The sequence below is a fragment of the Triticum urartu genome, chromosome 2A (assembly GCF_056163025.1).
Source record: "Triticum urartu cultivar PI428250 chromosome 2A, HENAU_Tu73, whole genome shotgun sequence".
NCBI lineage: Eukaryota > Viridiplantae > Streptophyta > Magnoliopsida > Poales > Poaceae > Triticum > Triticum urartu.
This window is the reverse complement of record NC_141874.1, coordinates 572220649-572244068: the sequence shown is the minus strand read 5'-3', so window position 1 is coordinate 572244068 and position 23420 is coordinate 572220649. Positions and strand designations below refer to the sequence as shown.

Below are 23420 nucleotides of genomic sequence, written 5' to 3'. Positions count from 1 at the left end.
ACACCCGATCATCACGTGGTGCTTCAAAACAACGAACTTTTGCAACAGTGCACAGTTAGGGAGAACACTTCTCTTGAAATTTTAGTGAGGGATCATCTTATTTAAGCTACCATAGTTCTAAGCAAATAAGATGTATAAACATGATAAACATCACATGCAATCAAATAGTGACATGATATGGCCAATATCATATTGCTCCTTTTGATCTCCATCTTCGGGGCTCCATGATCATCATCGTCACCGGCATGACACCATGATCTCCATCATCATGATCTCCATCATTGTGTATCCATGAAGTTGTCTCGCCAACTTATTACTTCTACTACTATGGCTACCGGTTAGCAATGGAGTAAAGTAATTACATGGCGTTGTTCAATGACACGCAGGTCATACAATAAATAAAGACAACTCGTATGGCTCCTGCCGGTTGTCATACTCATCGACATGCAAGTCGTGATTCCTATTACAAGAACATGATCAATCTCATACATCACATATCATTCATCACATTCTTCTTGGCCATATCACATCACATAGCATACCCAGCAAAAACAAGTTAGACGTCCTCTAATTGTTGTTTGCATGTTTTACGTGGCTGCTATGGGTTTCTAGCAAGAACGTTTCTTACCTACGCAAAAACCACAACGTGATATGCCAATTGCTATTTACCCTTCATAAGGACCCTTTTCATCGAATCCGATCCGACTAAAGTGGGAGAGACAAACACCCGCTAGCCACCTTATGCAACTAGTGCATGTCAGTCGGTGGAACCAGTCTCACGTAAGAGTACGTGTAAGGTCGGTCCGGGCCGCTTCATCCCACAATGCTGCCGAATCAAGATTGGACTAGTAACGGTAAGCATATTGAACAAAATCAATGCCCACAACTACTTTGTGTTCTACTCGTGCATAGAAACTACGCATAGACCTAGCTCATGATTCCACTGTTGGGGAACGTAGCAGAAATTCAAAATTTTCTACGCATCACCAAGATCAATCTATGGAGTAATCTAGCAACAAGGGAAGGAGAGTGCATCTACATACCCTTGTAGATCGCTAAGCGGAAGCGTTCAAGTGAACGGGGTTGATGGAGTCGTACTCGTCGTGATCCAAATCACCGATGATCCTAGTGCCGAACGGACGGCACCTTCGTGTTCAACACACGTACATACCGGTGACGTCTCCTACGCCTTGATCCAGCAAGGGGAGAAGGAGAGGTTGGGGAAGACTCCATCCAGCAGCAGCACGACGGCGTGGTGGTGGTGGAGGAGTGCGGGACTCCAGCAGGGCTTCGCCAAGCACTACGAGAGACGAGGAGGTAGAGAGGTAGGGCTGCGCCAAGAGGCAGAGGATCTCATGTGTGTTGCAGCCCCCAATACCTCAAATATATATAGGGGAAGGGGAGGGGCTGCGCCCCCACCTAGGGTTCCCTCCCTAGGGGTGGCGGCAGCCCCCAGATCCCATCTGTGTGGCGGCCACAAGGGGGAGAGGGGGAGGCGCACCTGGGGTGGGCCTTAGGGCCCATCTGCCCTAGGGTTTGCCCCCTTCCCCTCTTGGAGGCGCCTTGGGCCTTGGTGGGAGGCACCCCAGCCCACCTAGGGGCTGGTCCCTTCCCACTATTGGCCCATGTAGGCCTCCGGGGCTGGTGGCCCCACCTGGTGGACCCCCGGACCCCTCCGGTGGTCCCGGTACACTACCGGTGATGCCCGGAACACTTCCGGTGGCCAAAACCATACTTCCTATATATCAATCTTTACCTCCGGACCATTCTGGAACTCCTCGTGTCATCCGGGATCTCATCCGGGACTCCGAACAACATTCGGTAACCGCGTACATACTTTCCCTATAACCCTAGCGTCATCGAACCTTAAGTGTGTAGACCCTACGGGTTCGGGAACCATGCAGACATGACCGAGATAACTCTCCGGTCAATAACCAACAGCGGGATCTAGATACCCATGTTGGCTCCCACATGTTCCACGATGATCTCATCGGATGAACCATGATGTCAAGGACTTAATCAATCCCATATACAATTCCCTTTGTCTATCGGTATGATACTTGCCCGAGATTCGATCGTCGGAGTCCCGATACCTTGTTCAATCTCGTTACCGGCAAGTCTCTTTACTCGTTCCGTAACACATCATCCCATGATCAACTCCTTGATCACATTGTGCACATTATGATGATGTCCTACCGAGTGGGCCCAGAGATACCTCTCCGTCACACGGAGTGACAAATCCAAGTCTCGATTCATGCCAACCCAACAGACACTTTCGGAGATACCTGTAGTGTGCCTTTATAGCCACCCATTTACTTGTGATGTTTGGCACACCCAAAGCAGTCCTACGGTATCCGGGAGTTGCACAATCTCATGGTCTAAGGAAATGATACTTGACATTAGAAAAGCTTTAGCATGCGAACTACACGATCTTGTGCTATGCTTAGGATTGGGTCTTGTCCATCACATCATTCTTCTAATGATGTGATCCCATTATCAATGACATCCAATGTCCATGGTCAGGAAACCATAACCATCTATTGATTAACGAGCTAGTCAACTAGAGGCTTACTAGGGACATGGTGTTGTCTATGTATCCACACATGTATCTGAGTTTCCTATCAATACAATTCTAGCATGGATAATAAACGATTATCATGAACAAGGAAATATAATCCATGATGAGTGGCTCGCCCGGCACCTCGGCCAGGAGAAGCCGAAGTGTATGGCAGCCCTCACGACACTCATGACCCGCTTTTGCGCGGGCGAGGATAGCTGGCTGGCTCGCAGCAACAACATATCAAGGAATCCGGGCACTTCGGATACCAAAGATGCCAACGGCAGACCACGTCATAACAGACAAAAGCGCCAAAACAACGGCGATAACACCGACAATATGGTAGTCAATGCCGGATTCAGAGGCTCTAGATCCAGTCAGCGAAAAAAGCCATTCAAAAGAAGTACTCTGGGCCCATCCAGCTTGGATCGCATACTTGATCGCTCGTGTCAAATCCACGGCACCCCCGATAAGCCAGCCAATCACACCAACAGAGAATGCTGGGTGTTCAAGCAGGCTGGCAAGTTAAATGCCGAAAACAAGGACAAGGGGTTGCATAGTAATGACGAGGAAGAGCCCCGGCCGCCGAACACGGGAGGACAGAAGAGGTTCCCCCCACAAGTGAAGACGGTGAACATGATATACGTAACCCACATTCCCAAGAGGGAACAGAAGCGTGCACTAAGAGACGTCTATGCGATAGAGCCCGTCGCCACAAAGTTCAACCCATGGTCCACTTGTCCGATCACCTTCGATCGCAGGGACCACCCCACTAGTCTCTGTCATGGCGGATCCGCCGCATTGGTCCTAGACCCAATCATCGAAGGATTTCACCTCACTCGAGTCCTTATGGATGGCGGTAGCAACCTGAACCTGCTCTATGAGGATACAGTGCGCAAAAATGGGTATAGATCCCTCGAGGATCAAACCCACCAAAACCACCTTTAAGGGCGTCATCCCGGGTGTAGAGGCCCATTGCACGGGCTCAATCACACTGGAAGTGGTCTTCGGATCTCCGAACAACTTCTGAAGCAAGGAGTTAATCTTCAATATCGTCCCGTTCCGCAATGGGTATCACGCACTGCTCGGGCGAACCGCATTTGCAAAGTTCAATGCGGTACCACATTACGCATACCTCAAGCTCAAGATGCCAGGACCTAGGGGGTCATAACAGTCAATGGAAACACAGAACGCTCGCTCCGCACGGAAGAGCACACTGCGGCCCTCGCAGCAGAAGCACAAAGCAGCCTTTAAAGGCAAACCACCAATTCGGCGACACAGCCCCCGGACACCGTCAAGTGAGTCCGGAGTAAACTGCAACAGGATCGCCTGGCACGTTCAGAGCTCGCCTAGCAATTCGGCCCCCATCCCAGTCCTAGTCAAGCGACAAAATCCGTGTCGTGTGTACATAATTACGCACTGAAAATACCATGGACATAGGCGGGGGCACAATCAGGGCACGTCCCGCAATGTGGCTTAACCGCCCTAGCGGCTGTATACCTTTATCATTTTTTCTCTTTCAGGACCTAACTCTCTGGAAGCCCTTTCCGGCAGTACGATTGCCGGACACATTACGGGAATGAACAACCAAGGAGGCAAGAAGCTAAGATGTACACGGGAACCCCTAGGTGGTCTCTAATAATAATCGATATACCCGCTTTCTACTATCCATACGCAGCTTGCCCTTGGATAGGACATGTCAAATAGTCCTATTTTCTGCTTATTGCACTACTTGTATCAGTACGCTTTGACGTACTATTTGAATAACAATGCATATCATTAGTTTATTATTGCATTAATTATCCCTTTTTCTTATATGTTCATTTAATGACAACTTTCTCCCGTACATTCCGGGACGGTCAATATGCCAGGGGCTTTCGTTTACCCCATAATACGGTGTGAGAAGTACGAACACTTTTGACAGTGCGGCACCCCGAACTTATAGCATTATATGCATCAGCTCTGAATCATGTCTTGGGTCAATAGTTGGGCTTGCCCGGCTCCCATGCTTTGGTACCTTACGTTCCGCTATATCAGCTAAGGTAGCGCTGGGAGAACTACTGCGATTGTGTCCCGGTTCTTTCGGACGAGCACCTCAGTAGAGAAAGCCGAAAACTGACTGTCATGATAAGGCGAGAGCTGGTCGCTGTTCGAGAGGTCTCAAGTCCTTAAAGACTTTTTCCGCTTCGGGTGAGGAGTCGGCCTTGCCCGACTTAGGCGTGTATAGCGCCCCAAATTCGGCCTTCCGAATACTAGGGGCTTCGCCAAAATTTAAAATTGTAAACTTCTATGGCTAAGTGAGAGTGATAAAGCCTTATAGTCTGATTGCCTGGTTCGTTGTGCTAAACACCTCCCTCGAAGGACCCAAAATTGGGATAAAGAGTGCTCAGGTTTATCCCGAATGTCCCAGTACTAGTTACATGGGGGCAGAAGCCGACGACTGGCCAACTCTCAGATTTTATAAATGGTCGCACAGAAGGTAATATTTTAAATTAAAAAAGCGTTGCATAGCGCAAATGAACTCGTTTCACATTACAGGATCAGATGAGTATGTTCATTCAAATATTACATCTTTGGCACATTCATCCGCCACAAGACGGGAACCCTTCAGGACACTGTCATAATACATTAAGGGGTTGCGATGCTCCTTGCCCTCCGGCGGCCCCTCCTTCACCAGCTTCACGGCGTCCAGCTTCGCCCAGTGCACCTTCGCCCGGGCAAAAGCCCTGCGTGCACCCTCGATGCAGACGGACCGCTTTATGATTTCAAGCCGTGGGTAGGCATCCACAAGCCGCCTCACCAGACGGAAGTAGCTGCCGGGCAGGGGCTCGCCAGGCCACATCCGGACTATAAGACCCTTCATGGCTTGCTCGGCTGCCTTGTGCAGCTCGATCAATTGCTTCAGCTGGTCGCTAAAGGGCATTGGGTGTTCGGTCCCAGTATACTGAGACCAGAACAACTTTTCTATCGAGCTCCCCTCCTCAGCTCGGTAAAACTCCGCGACATCCAGTACACTGCGGGGAAGATCTGCAAACGCTCCTGGAGAGCTCTGAACTCGGGTAAGTAAAAGGAAAGTTTCCTTCACATGCTTGCTTTGCATAATGAATGCCTTACCCGCTGCTATCTTCTTCACCACATCAATCTCCTGGAGGGCCTTGTGGGCTTCAGCCTTGGCGCTCCGGGCGCTTTCGAGCGCCTTCACAAGCTTGGACTCTCACGTCTTAGAGTCAAGCTCCAAGGACTCGTGTGTTTTGGCGAGAGCCTCGAGCTCTTGCTGCACCTCGCCCACTCGGGCTTCTTGCTTTTCCCGCTCAATGCGCTCCTTGGTCGCTTTGTCTTTGACCTCGGACAACGCCTTCTTCAGGGTCGCCACCTCGGTCATGGCCCCTGGCAAATTCATGATGATCCTATTACTTTACAACCGAACTTCTTTTTAATATATAGACAAGGTATTGCTTACCTTTGGTCTCCTCGAGCTGCCTCTTGGTAAGGCCGAGCTCGTCCTCGGACCGCTCCAGGTCCCGCTTCAGTGTGGAGACCTCCGCAGTACATGCGGCATCGGACAGCAGTGAAGCCTGCACATGCACATAGACATATTCTGATTAGACTCTTGAGTCATCATTTGATCCTCTATGCGGCAATATTTTCTTATATTTTGATTGCTTACCTTAAAGCCTGTTAGGAGGCTGGCGCAAGCTTTGGTTAGTCCGTTTTTGGTGAACCGAACCTTCTCGATTACCGCACTCATGATAGTGCGGTGCTCTTCATCGATGGAAGCGCCGTGAAGTGCTTCCAGCTAGTTTTCTGATACCTCTGGATGGGCAGAGGTCACCGGTACGGGCGGCTTGCCTCCCTTAATGGGGGATTGCCTGCCGGAGTCCGGAACCATCGAAGGTTCCGGCGCTCTGTTCGGCTCGGGACCGAACTCGGAGCCCGTGGGAGTTTTGCCCCCTTTGCGCCCAGGGTCCGGGAGGTCGCCTCGAGGCACCCCCAGGACCACCTCCCCCCGGCTCGGTGCCTTTTGAGACAACACCTCGATGTTGTCCATAGTGTGTGGGGTGGAGGCGGTCGAAAGAGAACCGCTATTCATATCCGACGAGTCCAATGAACCGCTCGACGAAGATACGTCGAGATGAGCTCGGGACGGACTGCATAATCATGTTCGACATGAGGAGGAGCATGGCAATACAACATACCATGCATTACTATGGTGTCCAGATACTTACGACTTCGCCAGGGGCTTGACCCTGGGTAGCCAGTCATTGCCGCTGTAGGCGACCGTCGTGGAGCAGTTCGGAGGGAGGGTCCTTCCCTTCTTGGACCCTTCGGCCTCCCCGGTTGGGTCGGCCTTCCTTTTCTTGTCTCCCCCGGCTGGGGGGAGAACTTTCGTCCTCCTCCTCGTTTTCATGGGAGGAGTGCACGTCGGAGTCATCGGACGATGAGTCCGATAAAACCTTGCGCCGGAGACCCTTTCGGGTCCCCGTGGCCTTCTTCTTGGTCTTCTTCACCGGCACCTCATAAGGTGCCGGAGCGAGCATCTCCGTTAGGAGAGCATCTGTGGGATCTTCAGGCAGGGGGGGGCTGGGCAATCGAGCTGCTCCGCTGTCTTTATCTAGTCCTGTTAATGGCATGGGAGCTTAGATCCCGCACATCATTTAACTAGGGCAAATAAATACCCTGTGAGATACAAAAACTTACGGGATTGGCATGGCGCTTTGCGCTGAGTCCGCGGTCCTCGGTGAGGGAAGGAGGAACCTCGGCGCCCTTGAGCAGCACCTCCAGACGTCCTTGTGCGTCGTGTCATAGAGCTCTCGCAGCGTCTGGTGCTTGGCCGGGTCGAACTCCCACAAATTGAATGCCCGTCGTTGACACGGGAGAATCCGGCGGAAGAGCATGACCTGGACCATGTTGACGAGCTTGATTTTCTTGCTCATCATGTTCCTGATGCAAGTCTGGAGTCCGGTCAGCTCTACCGAGGAACCCCAAGACAGGCCCTTCTCTTTCCAGGAAGTGAGTCGCATGGGTATTCCGGATCGGAATTTGGGGGCCGCCACCCAGTTGGTGTCGCGAGGCTTGGTGATGTAGACCCACCCCGATTGCCACCCCTTTATGGTCTCCACATAGGAGCCTTCGAGCCTGGTGACGTTAGGCATTTTGCCCACCATGGCACCTCCGCACTCTCCTTGCTGGCCGACCACCACCTTCGGTTTAACATTGAAGGTCTTCAGCCACCGGCCGAAGTGGGTCCTGATGCGGAGGAAGGCCTCGCACACGATGATAAACGCCGAGATGTTGAGGATGAAATTGGGGGCCAGATCATGAAAATCCAGCCCGTAGTAGAACATGAGCACGCGGACAAATGGGTGGAGGGGAAACCCCAGTCCGCGGACGAAGTGGGTAAGAAAAACTACCCTCTCATGGGGTTCGGGCATAGGGATGATCTTCCCTGCATATGGCAGCCGGTGCACGATATCCGCGGCCAGATATCCGGCTTCTCGTAAATTTGTGATGTTCTCCTCCGTGACTGAGGAGACCATCCACTTGCCTCCCGCTCCGGACATGCTTGGAGTGGTTTGAGAAGAAAGACGCGAAATTGGGCGCTGGTGCTCGAGTGTGCGAGAATGGGTAAGAAAGGAGGAAGAAGGCATGGGTAAAAAGGGTGAATCCTTGTCCCTTTATAGGGGCGGAAGAGGTGATGCGCCTCCCCACTTGCCTGGTAAAATCGCTTATTCCCCAAACGCCGTAATTGATGGCGCGGTTGGGTTACCCACGTTTGTATTGATGAGAATCCCGTAATAAGGGGGACACGATCTCTGCTTTGACAAGACGTGTCAAGAAAACCGCCTCGCGATACGTGCAGTGCTGGTTGAGAAAAATGGTTCGAATAATGACCGGGCCATGACATGATGTCGTGCTGTCAAAATGTGTCAGCAGATTAGATTTGTTGAAATATTATTCTCTCTACGGTGGTGTGTGGAACTTATTTTGCAGACCCGGACACTATCCTTGGGTTCAAAATCTTCTATGGAGTATTCGGAGGAGGAACCCGCCTTGCAATGCCGAAGACAAAACTGCGCGCTGGACTCATCATCATTGAAGCTTGGTTCAGGGGCTACTGAGGGAGTCCTGGATTAGGGGGTCTCCGGACAGCTGGACTACATCCTTTGGCCGGGCTATTGGACTATGAAGATATAAGATTGAAGACTTCGTCTCGTGTCCGGATGGGACTCTCCTTTGCGTGGAAGGCAAGCTTGGCAATACGGATATGTAGATCTCCTCCCTTGTAACCGACTCTGTGTAACCCTAGCCCCCTCCGGTGTCTATATAAACTGGAGGGTTTAGTCCATAGGACAATATACAATCATACCATAGGCTAGATTCTAGGGTTTTAGCCTCTACGATCTCGTGGTAGATCAACTCTTGTAATACTCATATCATCAAGAACAATCAAGCAGGACGTAGGGTATTACCTCCATCAAGAGGGCCCGAACCTGGGTAAACATCGTGTCCCCTGCCTCCTGCTACCATCCGCCTTAGACGCATAGTTCGGGACCCCCTACCCGAGATCCGCCGGTTTTGACACCGATAACATGCTTGAGTATTGAAATCTTCATGTCAAATATAGACTATTGCTTTAAATCATCTAAAAGTGCAAATGTCCATGCTATAATAGGAAAGAATATGTGATGAACACGTTAGGTAACATTCCACATCAAAATTTCTGTTTTTATCATTCACCTACTCGACGACAAGCAGGAATTAAGCTTGGGGATGCTGATACGTCTCCAACGTATCTATAAGTTTTGATTGTTCCATGGTGTTATATTATCATTCTTGGATGTTTTATATTCATTTTATAGCATCTTTATATCATTTTTTGGGACTAACCTATTGACATAGTTCCTAGTGCCAATTGTTGTTTTTGCTTGTTTTTTACTTCGAAGAATATCCATATCAAACGAAGTCCGAACGTAGCGGAACTTTTTGGAGATGTTTTTGCCCAGAAGACAACTTCGGAGCCAAGGAAGTACATGAGGGGAGGCCTATGGGGCCCACAAGGTACCAGGGCGCGCTAGAGGCCCCTGGCGCACCCTGGTGCGCAGTGGGGCTGATACGTCTCCATCGTATCTACTTTTACAAACACTTTTGCCCTTGTTTTGGACTCTAACTTGCATGATTTGAATGGAACTAACCTGGACTGACACAGTTTTTAGCAATTGCCTTGGTGTTATTTTTGTGCAGAAATAAAAGCTCATGGAATGACCTAAAAATCAACGGAGAATATTTTTGGAATATATAAAAATACTGGCGAAAGAATCAAGGCCAGGGGACCCACACCCTGCTCACGTGGGTGGGGGGCGCGCCTACCCCCCTTGGCGCGCCCCCTGGTGCTCCTCCGACCTCAAATCCAACTCTATATATTCGTGTTCGGGGAGAAGAAAATTAAGAGAGAATGATTCATCACGTTTTATGATACGAAGCCGCCGCCAAGCCCTAATCTCTCTCAGGGGGCTGATCTGGAGTCCTTTCGGGGCTCCGAAGAGGGGAATCCATCGCCATCATCATCATCATCAACCTTCCTCCATCACCAATTTCATGATGCTCAGCGCCGTGCATGAGTAATTCCATTGTAGGCTTGCTGGACGGTGATGGGTTGGATGAGATTTATCATGTAATCGAGTTGGTTTTGTTAGGGTTTGATCCCTAGTATCCATTATGTTCTAAGATTGATGTTGCTATGACTTTGCTATGCTTAATGCTTGTCACTAGGGCCCGAGTGCCATGATTTCAGATCTGAACCTATTATGTTTTCATGAATATATGTGAGTTCTTGATCCTATCTTGCAAGTCTATAGTGACCTATTATGTGTTATGATCCGTTAACCCCGAAGTGACAATAATCAGGATACTTACCTGTCGGTGGGAAACGACACCTATGGGATCACTGGGATCCCTTCTATGGTTGGCGGGGGCGGGGTTGTGCAAAGAGCGGGTCTGGCGGTCAGCACACAAATCGTTTACCCAGGTTCGAGCCACAGAGACGCGTAAAACCCTAGTCCTGCTTCGATGTATATTTGAGTGTTCTTGTGTTCCTGAACTAGCTGCGATGTCTCCCTAGTCCAAAAGATTTGAATCCCTCTCCAGTACGCCTCGGGCCTCCTTTTATAGACAAAAGGGGTCGCCACAGTGGCTGAGTCTATCCCCTGGCATCGTCGGACAAATGCTTTTACTGCGCTGCCGATGTGCCCCTCTTGCTTTATTGGGGACGGCAAAGAAGCTCGTCCCAGCTGCCGTCGCCTCGCCTGGCTTCGACGCGCATCCAAGCTGACGAGGCGTTGTAGCGCCACGTTGGCTGGCTGCTGGGCTGGCGTGGTGGTGGAGCTTCCACGAAGATCTGCATGCCACCACGCAGGTGCTTGCTGAGTTGGTGTGGAGGCTGCATGCTGCCACGCAGATGCCTGCTCAGCTGGTCGAGCTAGCAGCTGCGTGGGAGCGGCGGTGGAGTCTTGGCAGGCGTGGGCCTGGCTGTGGGGGCGCAGGTGTCTTCGGCAAGGGCCTTGCCAAGGGCCAGGCAAGGGTCTTGCTGCAGCACCACGGTCGTCCTCGGCAAGGATTTTACCGGGGGTCTCATGGACTTCCTGGGCAAGGATCTCGCTAAGGATCGTCGTCTTCTGGTTCTCGTCTGATCTTGTGTATTTATGATCTCTACAAAGATCTACATGCCACCATGGAGGTGCCTCCTGATCCTTGGTTCCAATGTGGTTGACGGTGTTGGAACCCCTTGGGCTCAAGGGTGGCGCGCTCTGCTGGCGTCAGGCAAGTTGCCCCGGCAAGGATCTTGCCGAGGCTGCGGAAGCCACCCCGGCAAGGGTCTTGCCGGGGGAGTCCACCTCGCCCTCTTGCTTTCTTTGCGCCTCTGGTCTTGGCGTTGCTTTGGTCGTCTTATGTTTTGGCTTCCCTCCTCTGCCCTGCTTAGTGTGGCCGTGGGCGTGGCTCTGACTGCCCGTGCACAAGTAAAGGGGTGAAAAAGGAGAGCCCCTACATTTGTACACCGACAGTATTGGTGATGACCGTAGTTTGAGGAGTTCATGTATTCACTAAGTGTTAATGCTTTGGTCTGGTACTCTATTAAAAGGAGGCCTTAATATCCCTTAGTTTCCAATTGGACCCCGCTGCCATGGGGGGTAGGACAAAAGATGTCATGCAAGTTCTTTTCCATAAGCACGTATGACTATATTCGGAATACATGCCTACATTACATTGATGAACTAGAGCTAGTTCTGTGTCAACCTATGTTATAACTGTTGCATGAGGAATCGCATCCGACATAATTATCCATCACTGATCCATTGCCTACGAGCTTTTCACATATTGTTCTTCACTTATTTTCTTTTCCATTGCGACTGTTACAATCACTATAAAACCAAAACTATTACTTTTGCTACCATTACCGCTACTATCATGTTACTTTGCTAACAAATACATTGCTGCAGATATTAAGTTTCTAGGTGTGGTTGAATTGACAACTCAGTTGCTAATACTTGAGAATATTCTTTGGCTCCCCTTGTGGCGAATCAATAAATTTGGGTTGCATACTCTACCCTCGAAAACTATTGCGATCCCCTATACTTGTGGGTTATCAAGACTATTTTCTAGCGCCGTTTCTGGGGAGCATAGCTCTATTATTTAAGTCACTTGGGATTTATATCTGCTGATCACTATGAAGAACTTGAAAGATCAAAGAACCAAAAAAATTCCCTCAACTACGAGGGGAGGTAAGGAACTGCTATCTAGCTCTGCACTTGATTCACCTTCTGTTTTGAGTAAACTTGCGACACCAACACCTGCTATTCATTCTGATATGTCGCACGTTATTGATGATGCCACTTCTGCTTTAGATGATACTTATGATGAAACTACTTCTGTGCTTGATAATATTGTGCCACTAGGTGAATTTCTTGATGAACAACTTGCTAGGGTTAGAGAGAATGAAATTATTGAAACTGGTAATATTGATGAAAGTGATGATGAAGATTCTCCCACTAGATATGAATTGACTATTGTGCTTCAGGGGTATGTTATGGATGAAGAAAATGCTAGAGACTTCTTAGCTTGCAATGATAGATCTGGTCTTAAGAAATTATTAGCTAAGCTTAAAGAAAAATCTTTGAATGCTAGAATGAAACATGACCCTGCTTTTGCTACTTCACCTATCTTTATTACTGATAAGGATTATGATTTCTCTGTCGATCCTGAGTTAATTACTTTGGTTGAATCTGATCCTTTTTATGGATATGAATCTGAAACTGTTGTGGCACATCTTACTAAATTAAATGATATAGCCAGCCTGTTCACTAATGATGAGAAAACTCGCTATTACTTTATCCTTAAGTTGTTTCCATTCTCATTAAAGGGTGATGCTAAAACATGGTTTAATTCATTTGATCTTGGTTGTGTGCGTAGTCCCCATGATATGATTTATTACTTCTCTGCTAAATATTTCCCTGCTCAAAAGAAACAAGCTGCCTTAAGGGAAATATATAATTTTGTACAAATTGAAGAAGAGAGTCTCCCACAAGCTTGGGGAGGCTTCTCCGGTTACTTAATACTTTGGCTGATCATCCTCTCAAGAAAAATGAAATACTTGATATCTTTTATAATGGACTAACCGATGCTTCCAAAGACTACCTGGATAGTTGTGCTGGTTGTGTTTTCAGGGAAAGAACTGTTGATCAAGCTGAATTGCTATTGTATAATATGTTGACTAATGAAAATAATTGGACACTTCCTGAACCAACTCCTAAGCCAACTCTGAAGAAAAGGGGTATTCTATTTCTCAGTCCCGAAGATATGCAAGAGGCAAAGAAATCTATGAAAGAAAAAGGTATTAAAGCTGAAGATGTTAAGAATTTACCACCTATTGAAGAAATACATGGTCTTGATAACCCGACACAGGTAGTAAAGGTAAATTCTCTCTATAGATTTGGTAAATGTGAAATCCCATCTACTAAGTTTGCTAGCCAATGCTTGTATGAGTTTTATGATTTTATGGTTAAGCAAGAAGACTTCAATGCTTATGTTGGTAGACAATTGAAACGTAATGCTTATATGATTGAACACTTGAGTGATTATATGTCTAGAGTTAAAGGTGAACTTAAACTTATTAGTAACCATGCTTCTATGGTTACCACTCAAGTAGAACAAGTACTTATAGCTCAGAATGATTTGCTTAATGAATTAAATAATAAGAAAAATGATAATGATGTTAGAGTTATGACTAGAGGGGGTAAAATGACTCAGGAACCTTTGTATCCTTAGGGCCACCCTAAGAGAATTGAGCAAGATTCTCAGAGAACTATTGTTGATGCACCTAGTTCTTCTAAGAAGAACAAAAAGAAAAATGATAGGACTTTGCATGCTTCTAGTGAACCTGTTGTCGACACACATGAGAATCCCAATGATATTTCTATTTCTGATGCTGAAACACAATCTGGTAATGAACATGAACCTAGTGATAATACTAATGATGATGTTCATGTTGATGCTCAACCTAGCAATGATAATGATGTAGAGAATGAACTGTAGGAGATATGCCCTAGATGCAGTAATAACAATTATTTTGTATCTCCAAAGTTTGTAATGAATGTTTAGCTTCCATGCTACAACTACAATGATTCTCGAGTCTGCAATATCCACGAGGCTCGGAGGGAAACTCATGTGCACGTGTGGTATACTAAACGGTGAAATGTATTCCTAGTCTTGCCTCTAAGACTGTCTCATGTATTGCATGATGATCCTGTTTTCCTGATCATGGGCATGTCTATGCTGGCAATTCTGAGGGCGCGATGTTGGTAGAACACTTGTGTTGAATCGACCCAAATTGATGTTATGCTATGAGATTCTTTTCATCACAAGTTTATGGTTAATAACACAGAGATAGTTAATGTTTGCATAATTCCTTAGACCATGAGAGTATCGAGTTCCTTCGTACTTGCTTCGTGAACTTTGGGGTTTGTTAAACGTCATCCGTAACTGGGTGGCTATTACGGCAACTTACGGGTTCACGAAAAAGTATGGCAAGTAACGAGATAGCTCAAGATTGGGATTTGCTCCTCCGACGATGGAGAGATATTCTCGGGCCCTCTCGGTGTTACGGTATGCATAATCGTCTGGCCAGACACCTTGTGATTTGATCACTGGGATGCCGGAACACGGAAACAAGAAAAGAGAACAATGCCGGTAACGAGGTAACTAGCATAGTGGACAAGTTGTTGATCCACGGGAATGCTAACATGTCTCACCTCGGGTATTTGTAACATATCGTGAAGCAACAGGAATAGCACACGGCAACTGGAGGTTCACTCAAATATTCATTCGTGTGGGTATAGGGGTCAATATGGGTGTCCACGGCTCCGATGTTGATCATTGATCGGAAGGGGTTCCGGGTCATGTCTATACTTCACCGAACCTATAGGGTCACACGCTTAAGGGTCATATATTTGTTGAATACTAGACAAGGAGTCTGAGAGAAAATCACCGAAAAAGTTTCGGACACCGGAAAAGTTTCGGATGGCGGAAAAGGTTCCGCAGAGAGAGGTCATCGGATGAGTTTCGATGAAACTGAAAAGTTGTTTCAGGGGATACCATTAAGTCAAATTGGTTTTGGCACATGCCTGATAATTCTTGGAGGGTTCCAGAATCATTCTGGAAGCTTTCTGGAATTTTCTGGGATAATAAACGGGATAAGCTCCGGAGCTGCCGGAACCACTTCAGATGCTTTTCGCAGATCAAAATCACTAAACCAGAATTGTTTCGGAACGCGTTCAAAATAATTTTGGTGGGTACTGGAAATGTTCTAAGCCCACATAAATATTTCCAATTCGAACGGACGCTGAAAAATGTCGTCGTGAATAGTGAAATGCACTGATTGGTTGCTTTTTGGGAAAATATCTAAGGGGGATCTTTCCAAAAGATCTAGGGATGACATGGATGGATTGGGAGGCCCTCATGGGGGCCCCCCAAGGGGTGTGGCTGGCCACACTTGGGGCTCCACCTTGGAGCCCCTCTTGTTCCTTGGTTTTCACTCTTATGCCCTTGAGGAAGGACTTCATTCATGTGCATTTTGGGTTTTTGTGTTAAACTACCCTACCCCTTGGGATTTCCTATAAATAGAGGTGGAGGGGCAGCCCTCCACACTCATCCCTTGCTGTCATACACATACCATGACTTGTCTGGCTTCTCTCTCCCTCCCAGCGAAATAGTTTTGTAGAGCCGAAAGGTTGTCTGGGTTCCGGCAGGAACTAGTTCTAGACGGTGCAGCCCTGCCGGATAGCTGACACCGTATGTGTGCAACCCCGTAGAAAGATTGTAGTTTCTATCTTTTGCCCGAGGGGTTGTTCGATTATCCTCCGGAAGGGCTATCCGAGTTACCGTCCGAGTTTCGAGGATCCTCCCGAAGGGCTGTCCACGACATCGGGACTGTCCAACCGCCTCCCGAAGGGCTGTCCGGAGAGGGAGTACATCCTCGCGGTTGGGAGGTTGTAAATCCTAGCTGCGGGGATCTGCACCGACGATCTCCACCGACTCTTGTTCCGCTACGCTTACGAGTCGGTACGGATTAGATCAAACCTTGTATGTAGTCTCCATAGTGGTCCTGGGCGTGCTCGCTATACCAAAATTTTTGTTTTCTTTCGCGTTCCCCTACATTGGCATCAAGAGCCGTGCTATGCATAGATGCAGGTTCGATCTAGAATACATGGAGATGTATGGGTATTGCATAAAATAATTAGGTAGTAGATGAGATCTATTGCTGAAAATTATTTATGCGGGTGACAGATGAAATCTGTTACCCAACGTTCTTGTTGCTTCCCTAGAATTTGCGTTTGCTCAATCTCGAGACAACATGGTGGAATTTTACAAAGTTCTGGCAATCCGTGATCCTGATTGATCATGGAAGTGCTATCAGTTCTTTGGGTTCTGCCGTAGTCAAAAGAAAGATGAAATTCGCAGATGAAAGGGCATTGCAGATATGATCTGCACGGGGGTCATGCGTATGACGAAGTTTAGTATGGGGCTCGAGATTTAATTATCTCGTGTTTCATACACCCCGAGATGTTAATCTAGCAACTTGAATAATCATACTTGATGATAAAACGTTGGTAGCTGGGGTTTAAGTCAAAACCTTAGAAGCCACGTAAAATAAAATTTTGCATAAACCGATTAGAGGCGTCGAACTTGGTTTTGCAGGATGTGCATGTGATGTGGTATAGCAATGCTCATATTCAATTTGATTGTGTATGAGATGACTATATGATGTAATTAACATGACCTGCGTGTCATGATTCGACATGATGGCTAGAGCCATAAGATTGCACTTTAATGACCTGTGTGTCAACCTTAAGTAATGCATTTATTTTATTCGCTATGGAGATAGTGATATTATCTAGTGCATCGACAAGGTGGTGGCAATCTTTGCGAAGGTGAACACCGACGCGAATGCCGAAGACGAAGAAATACTTAACTTCTTCGTCAGAAGAGGCTATACCATATCATGCTATTATGAATTGCCTGAGATGTTTATCCCTCTTGATACACCCTTCTTGATTGCGCGGTAGTCACTTTTATTAGGGTGATCTCTCTAACTTAAAATATCAAAGTAGTTAGTGTTCACCCAAGTGTAGCACCGTCTGAAATTCGTATCTTTTCGGGGTGCGCCATGTACACATGAGCATGAACGAATCGAGAGGAATGAGGCAGGTGAGGTCAGACCTCACAGCAAGATCACTTGGTTGTATTTGACGTTCAAGCAGGAGAGTCCTGAGTGCGGAACACGCCCATCGAAAGATGAACAAGAATCACATAGAGATGTGATCGGCAAGTTGGCCTACCGATTGAAATTCGTGTCATCAGTGATGAACCCGTCAATGGCATGGAATAGAAATATGGATCTTGAATCACCTTAAATCAATTATGAGAGATATTGATTTGAGTGGGAGCGCACTTTAGAATAAAAATGTTTATTCACTAGTGCAAATTTCATTATAAACAAAGTCTAAGTGAAACTTGTATTTTCCGTTGTAGATCAAATGGCTCGCAACACCGCGTTCAACTTAGGCCCGATGTTAGAGAAAGAGAAGTTAGCTACGACTGGAAACAACTATGCGGACTGGGTCCGTAACATGAGGATTGTCCTCCGGAGCGCTAAGAAATTGTACGTTCTTGAAACTACTCTTCCAGCTAAACCGGCGGTAGAGGCCCCGGAAGATGAACAAAATGTCTGGGCCACTAAGGATGATGATCACAACTTAGTGCAGTGCCTCATTCTAGATTGCATGAGTCCAGGGCTTCAAAAACGTCTTGAATTCCATAAACCCCGTGATATGATCCGGGAATTGGATGCTCTGTACAAGGAAACCGCAAATTCTGAATGATTTGATATCATGAAGGCTTTGATGGAATGCAAGATGGCTGAGGGTAGTTCAGTTGGTGAACACGTGGTCAAAATGATTGGCTATTCTGAAAGGCTTAAAGCCCTGGAATTTCCACTTCCACCTGGCCATATGATGGACATGTTGCTTTCTTCACTCCCCCCATCTTACGACGGTTTTGTCATGAACTACAACATGACAGGGATGGAGAAGACACCGTAAGAGGTGCTCGCCATGCTGAAAACTATAGAAGGAGGACTCCAGAAAAATTGCAAGCAAGTGTTGCTTTTGAATAAAACCGCCAGTTTCAAAAAGAAAGGCAAGCCAAAGAAGGGCAAGGGCGCCGGTAAGACCGGCTCCCAAAGCAACTCTAAGGGCGGAGCCAAGAATGAAACTGAGTGCTTCTACTGCAAGGGCACAGGACACTGGAAGAGAAACTGCAAGAAGTATCTGGAAGATAAGAAGACCGGGAAAACCGGAGAAGGTATAATTGTTATACAAGTTAATGCCATTGACGTTTTGCTTGCTAGCGAAAATTCTAAGTCTTGGGTATTTGATACTGGATCGGTTGCTCACATTTTCAACTCGATACAGGGGCTTCAGAAGGTGCGCAAGCTGGCAAAGAATGAAGTCACGATGCGCGTCGGGAACGGCGCTGGGATCGCCGCTCAAGCCGTCGGCATTATGCCTCTACGTATCCCTTCAGGATTTATCTTAGAACTAAGTAACTGTTATTTTGTTCCACTGTTGTGTAGAAACATTATCTCCGGATCATGTTTAGTACACGATGGGTATCCGTACAAGTCTGAGAACAATGGTTGTTCACTTTATTGTAAGGATATGTTCTATAGATTTGCACCCATTGTTGGGGGCCTTTTCATACTAAATCTTGAATGTGGAAATGATGTCTTTAACGTGAATGCTAAATGCCTTAAGAAGGCTGATACCACCACAACTTTCATGTGGCACTGTCGGCTTGGCCACATCGGAAAGAAATGCATGCAAAAACTCCATAAAGATAGAGTTTTACCGTCCTTTGATTTTGAGTCATTTGACACATGTGAATCTTGCCTAATGGGGAAAATGACCAAGTCGCCGTTCACGGGTCATCCTGAACGGGCGGGTCAATTATTGGAAATAGTACATAGTGATGTATGTGGTCCAATGAACACAGGCGCACGGGGTGGGTATTTCTACTTCGTGACTTTTACTGATGATGTGACTAGGTATGGCTATATCTACTTAATGAAGCATAAGTCAGAAACCTTTGAAAAGTTCAAAGAATTTCAGAATAGGGTAGAAAATCATCATAACAAAAAGATTAAGTTTCTGCGGTCTAATCGCAGAGGCGAATATCTTCGTCATGAGTTTGGCCAACATCTGAGTGACCGTGGAATCGTTTCGCAGCTTACGCCTCCTGGAACTCCACAAAGAAATGGAGTATCGGAACGACGTAACCAAACCTCGTTGGACATGGTAAGGTCGATGCTGTCTCTTACAAATCTTCCGACATCTTTTTGGGGTCACGCACTGGAAAACTGCTGCTCACACACTTAACAGAGCACCGTCTAAATCAGTTGAGACGACACCATACGAGTTATGGAACGGGAAGAAACCCGATTTGTCGCATCTCAGGATTTGGGGTTGTGAGGTATACGTAAAATGTTTACAACCTACCAAACTAGATCAAAGATCAGACAAATGTTACTTTGTAGGTTATCCCAAGGAAACAATTGGGTATTCCTTCTACCACCCGTCCGATAACAAAGTGTTTGTTGCCAGAAATGGACAATTTCTTGAGAAAGAGTTTCTCGCCAAACAATTAAGTGGGAGGACAGTACAACTTGATGAGATTAGTGAATCTTCGGCAACAGTTGATATGGCTAAGGAACCGGAAGAAATTCCGCTAATTATCCCTACAACTGAGCCTGAAGTTGTCGCATATGATGCGGAGACTTCGGACAATGTTGTAACTGAACCACACAGATCAGGTAGGGCTATCCAGCCACCTGAGTGGTTTCATAATGAAATCTTCATTCTTGAAGACGATGAACCTGCGCACTACAAGGAAGCGATGGCGGGGCCCAGCTCAAAGGAATGGCACAAGCCAATGAAATCCGAAATGGAATCCATGTACGAAAACCAACTTTGGAACTTGGAAGAACTTCCTGAAGGCGTAAAGCCGATTGGTTGTAAATGGATTTTCAAAAGGAAGACAGACGCGGATGGTAACATTACTATCCACAAAGCTAGACCTGTCGTGAAAGGGTTCACACAAGTTCCAGGAGTGGACTACGACGAGACTTTCTCGCCCGTAGCTATGCTTAGGTCTGTTCGGATATTACTAGCAATTGCTGCTTATTTCGATTATGAAATATGGCAGATGGATGTCAAAATGGCTTTCCTAAATGGAAACCTCAAAGAGGATGTATACATGATACAGCCAGAAGGTTTTGTCGTTCATAAGGATGCTGGAAAGGTATGCAAACTTCAGAAAGCCATTTATGGTCTGAAGCAAGCGTCAAGGAGCTGGAACATTCGTTTTGATGAAGTGGTCAATGAATTTGGCTTCATCAGGAATGACGAAGAATCTTGTGTTTACAAGAAGTTTAGTGGGAGTGCAAAAGCATTTCTAATCTTGTATGTGGATGACATATTATTGATTGGAAATGACGTGAATTTTCTTAGCGAAATAAAAGACTCATTGAAGAAAAGTTTTTCAATGAAAGACTTAGGCGAAGCGGCATATGTATTAGGCATCAGAATCTATAGAGATAGATCAAAACGCCTGATAGCTCTTAGCCAAAGCACGTACATTGACAAGGTGTTGAAAAGGTTCAACATGGAGAACTCCAAGAAGGGCCTTCTCCCCATGTCACCTGGCACAGTGCTTTGCAAGAATCAGTGTCCTCGGACTCTCGATGAGTGAGTGCAAATGAATGATGTTCCATATGCCTCGGCAGTTGGTTCTATTATGTATGCCATGCTATGTACAAGACCGGACGTTTCCTATGCGCTAAGTGTTAGCAGTCGGTACCAAAGTGATCCAGGATTGGAACACTGGGCCGCAGTCAAGGGTATTCTTAAGTACCTCAGAAGGACCAAGGATTTACTCCTTGTGTACGGAGGTGATGAAGAGCTCATTGTAAGTGGTTACACTGATGCAGGCTTCATGACTGACCCAGATGACTTCAAATCTCAATCAGGCTATGTTTTCATATTGAACAGTGGCGCAGTTGATTGGAAAAGTTCCAAACAAAAGACTGTGGCGGATTCTACAATGGAGGCAGAATATGTTGCTGCTTCAGAAGCCTCCAAGGAGGCGGTATGGATCAAGAAATTTCTTGAAGACCTTGGTGTGGTTCCTAGTGCCCAGGACCCGGTGGAGATCTATGGTGATAATAGTGGTGCCGTGGCTCAAGCAAGGGAGCCAAGTTCGCACCATAAGACAAGACATATTGAACGCAAATATAAACTCATTCGACATCATGTCTAAGCGCGTTTAGTGAAAGTACGCAAAGTTCACACGGATCTGAACGTGTCAGACCCGATGACAAAGCCTCTACCACGAGCAAAGCATGAGCAGCACCGGATAGCCATTGGTGTTAGGGAAGCCATGTAACTGGATTATGACTCTAGTGCAAGTGGGAGTCTGTAGGAGATATGCCCTAGAGGCAGTAATAACAGTTATTTTGTATCTCCAAAGTTTGTAATGAATGTTTAGCTTCCATGCTATAACTACAATGATTCTTGAGTCTGCAATATCCACGATGCTCGGAGGGAAACTCATGTGCACGTGTGGTATACTAAACGGTGAAATGTATTCCTAGTCTTGCCACTAAGACTGGCTCATGTATTGCATGATGATCCTGTTTTCCTTATCATGGGCATATCTATGCTGGCAATTCTAAGGGTGCGATGTTGGTAGAACACTTGTGTTGAATCGACCCAAATTGATGTTATGCTATGAGATTCTTTTCATCACAAGTTTATGGTTAATAACACAGAGATAGTTAATGTTTGCATAATTCCTTAGACCATGAGAGTATCGAGTTCCTTCGTACTTGCTTCGTGAACTTTGGGGTTTGTTAAACGTCATCCGTAACTGGGTGGCTATTACGGCAGCTTACGGGTTCACAGAAAAGTATGGCAAGTAACGAGATAGCTCAAGATTGGGATTTGCTCCTCCGACGATGGAGAGATATTCTCAGGCCCTCTCGGTGTTACGGTATCCATAATCGTCTGGCCAGACACCTTGTGATTTGATCACTGGGATGCCGGAACACGGAAACGAGAAAAGAGAACAATGCCGGTAACGAGGTAACTAGCATAGTGGACAAGTTGTTGATCCACGGGAATGCTAACATGTCTCACCTCGGGTATTTGTAACATATCGTGAAGCAACAGGAATAGCACACGGCAACTGGAGGTTCACTCAAATATTCATTCGTGTGGGTATAGGGGTCAATATGGGTGTCCACGGCTCCGATGTTGATCATTGATCGGAAGGGGTTCCGGGTCATGTCTATACTTCACCGAACCTATAGGGTCACACGCTTAAGGGTCATATATTTGTTGAATACTAGACAAGGAGTCTGAGAGAAAATCACCGAAAAAGTTTCGGACACCGAAAAAGTTTCGGACAGCGGAAAAGGTTCCGCAGAGAGAGGTCATCGGATGAGTTTTGATGAAACTGAAAAGTTGTTTCAGGGGATACCATTAAGTCAAATTGGTTTCGGCACATGCCTGATAATTCTTGGAGGGTGCCAGAATCATTCTGGAAGCTTTCTGGAATTTTCCGGGATAATAAACGGGATAAGCTCCGGAGCTGCCGGAACCACTTTAGATGCTTTTCGCAGATGAAAATCACTAAACCGGAATTGTTTCCGAATGCATTGAAAATAATTTTGGTGGGTACTGGAAATGTTCTAAGCCCACATAAGTATTTCCAATTCGAACGGACGCTGAAAAATGTCGTCGTGAATAGTGAGATGCACTGATTGGTTGCTTTTTGGGAAAATATCTAAAGGGGATCTTTCCAAAAGATCTAGGGATGACATGGATGGATTGGGAGGCCCTCATGGGGGCCCCCCAAGGGGTGTGGCCGGCCACACTTGGGGCTCCACCTTGGAGCCCCTCTTGTTCCTTGGTTTTCACTCTTATGCCCTTGAGGAAGGGCTTCATTCATGTGCATTTTGGGTTTTTGTGTTAAACTACCCTACCCCTTGGGATTTCCTATAAATAGAGGTGGAGGGGCAGCCCTCCACACTCATCCCTTGCTTTCATACACATGCCATGACTTGTTTGGCTTCTCTCTCCCTCCCAGCGAAATAGTTTTGTAGAGCCGAAAGGCTGTCTGGGTTCCGGCAGGAACTAGTTCTGGACGGCGCAGCCCTGCCGGATAGCTGACACCGTATGTGTGCAACCCCGTAGAG

At 46.8% G+C, this 23420-nt stretch overlaps 1 pseudogene; it reads left to right on the top strand.

Annotated features, from left to right (window-relative positions):
* Positions 1-20920: 20920 nt before the first annotated feature.
* Positions 20921-21481, top strand: LOC147985974 (secreted RxLR effector protein 161 pseudogene; annotated as a pseudogene).
* Positions 21482-23420: the final 1939 nt, after the last annotated feature.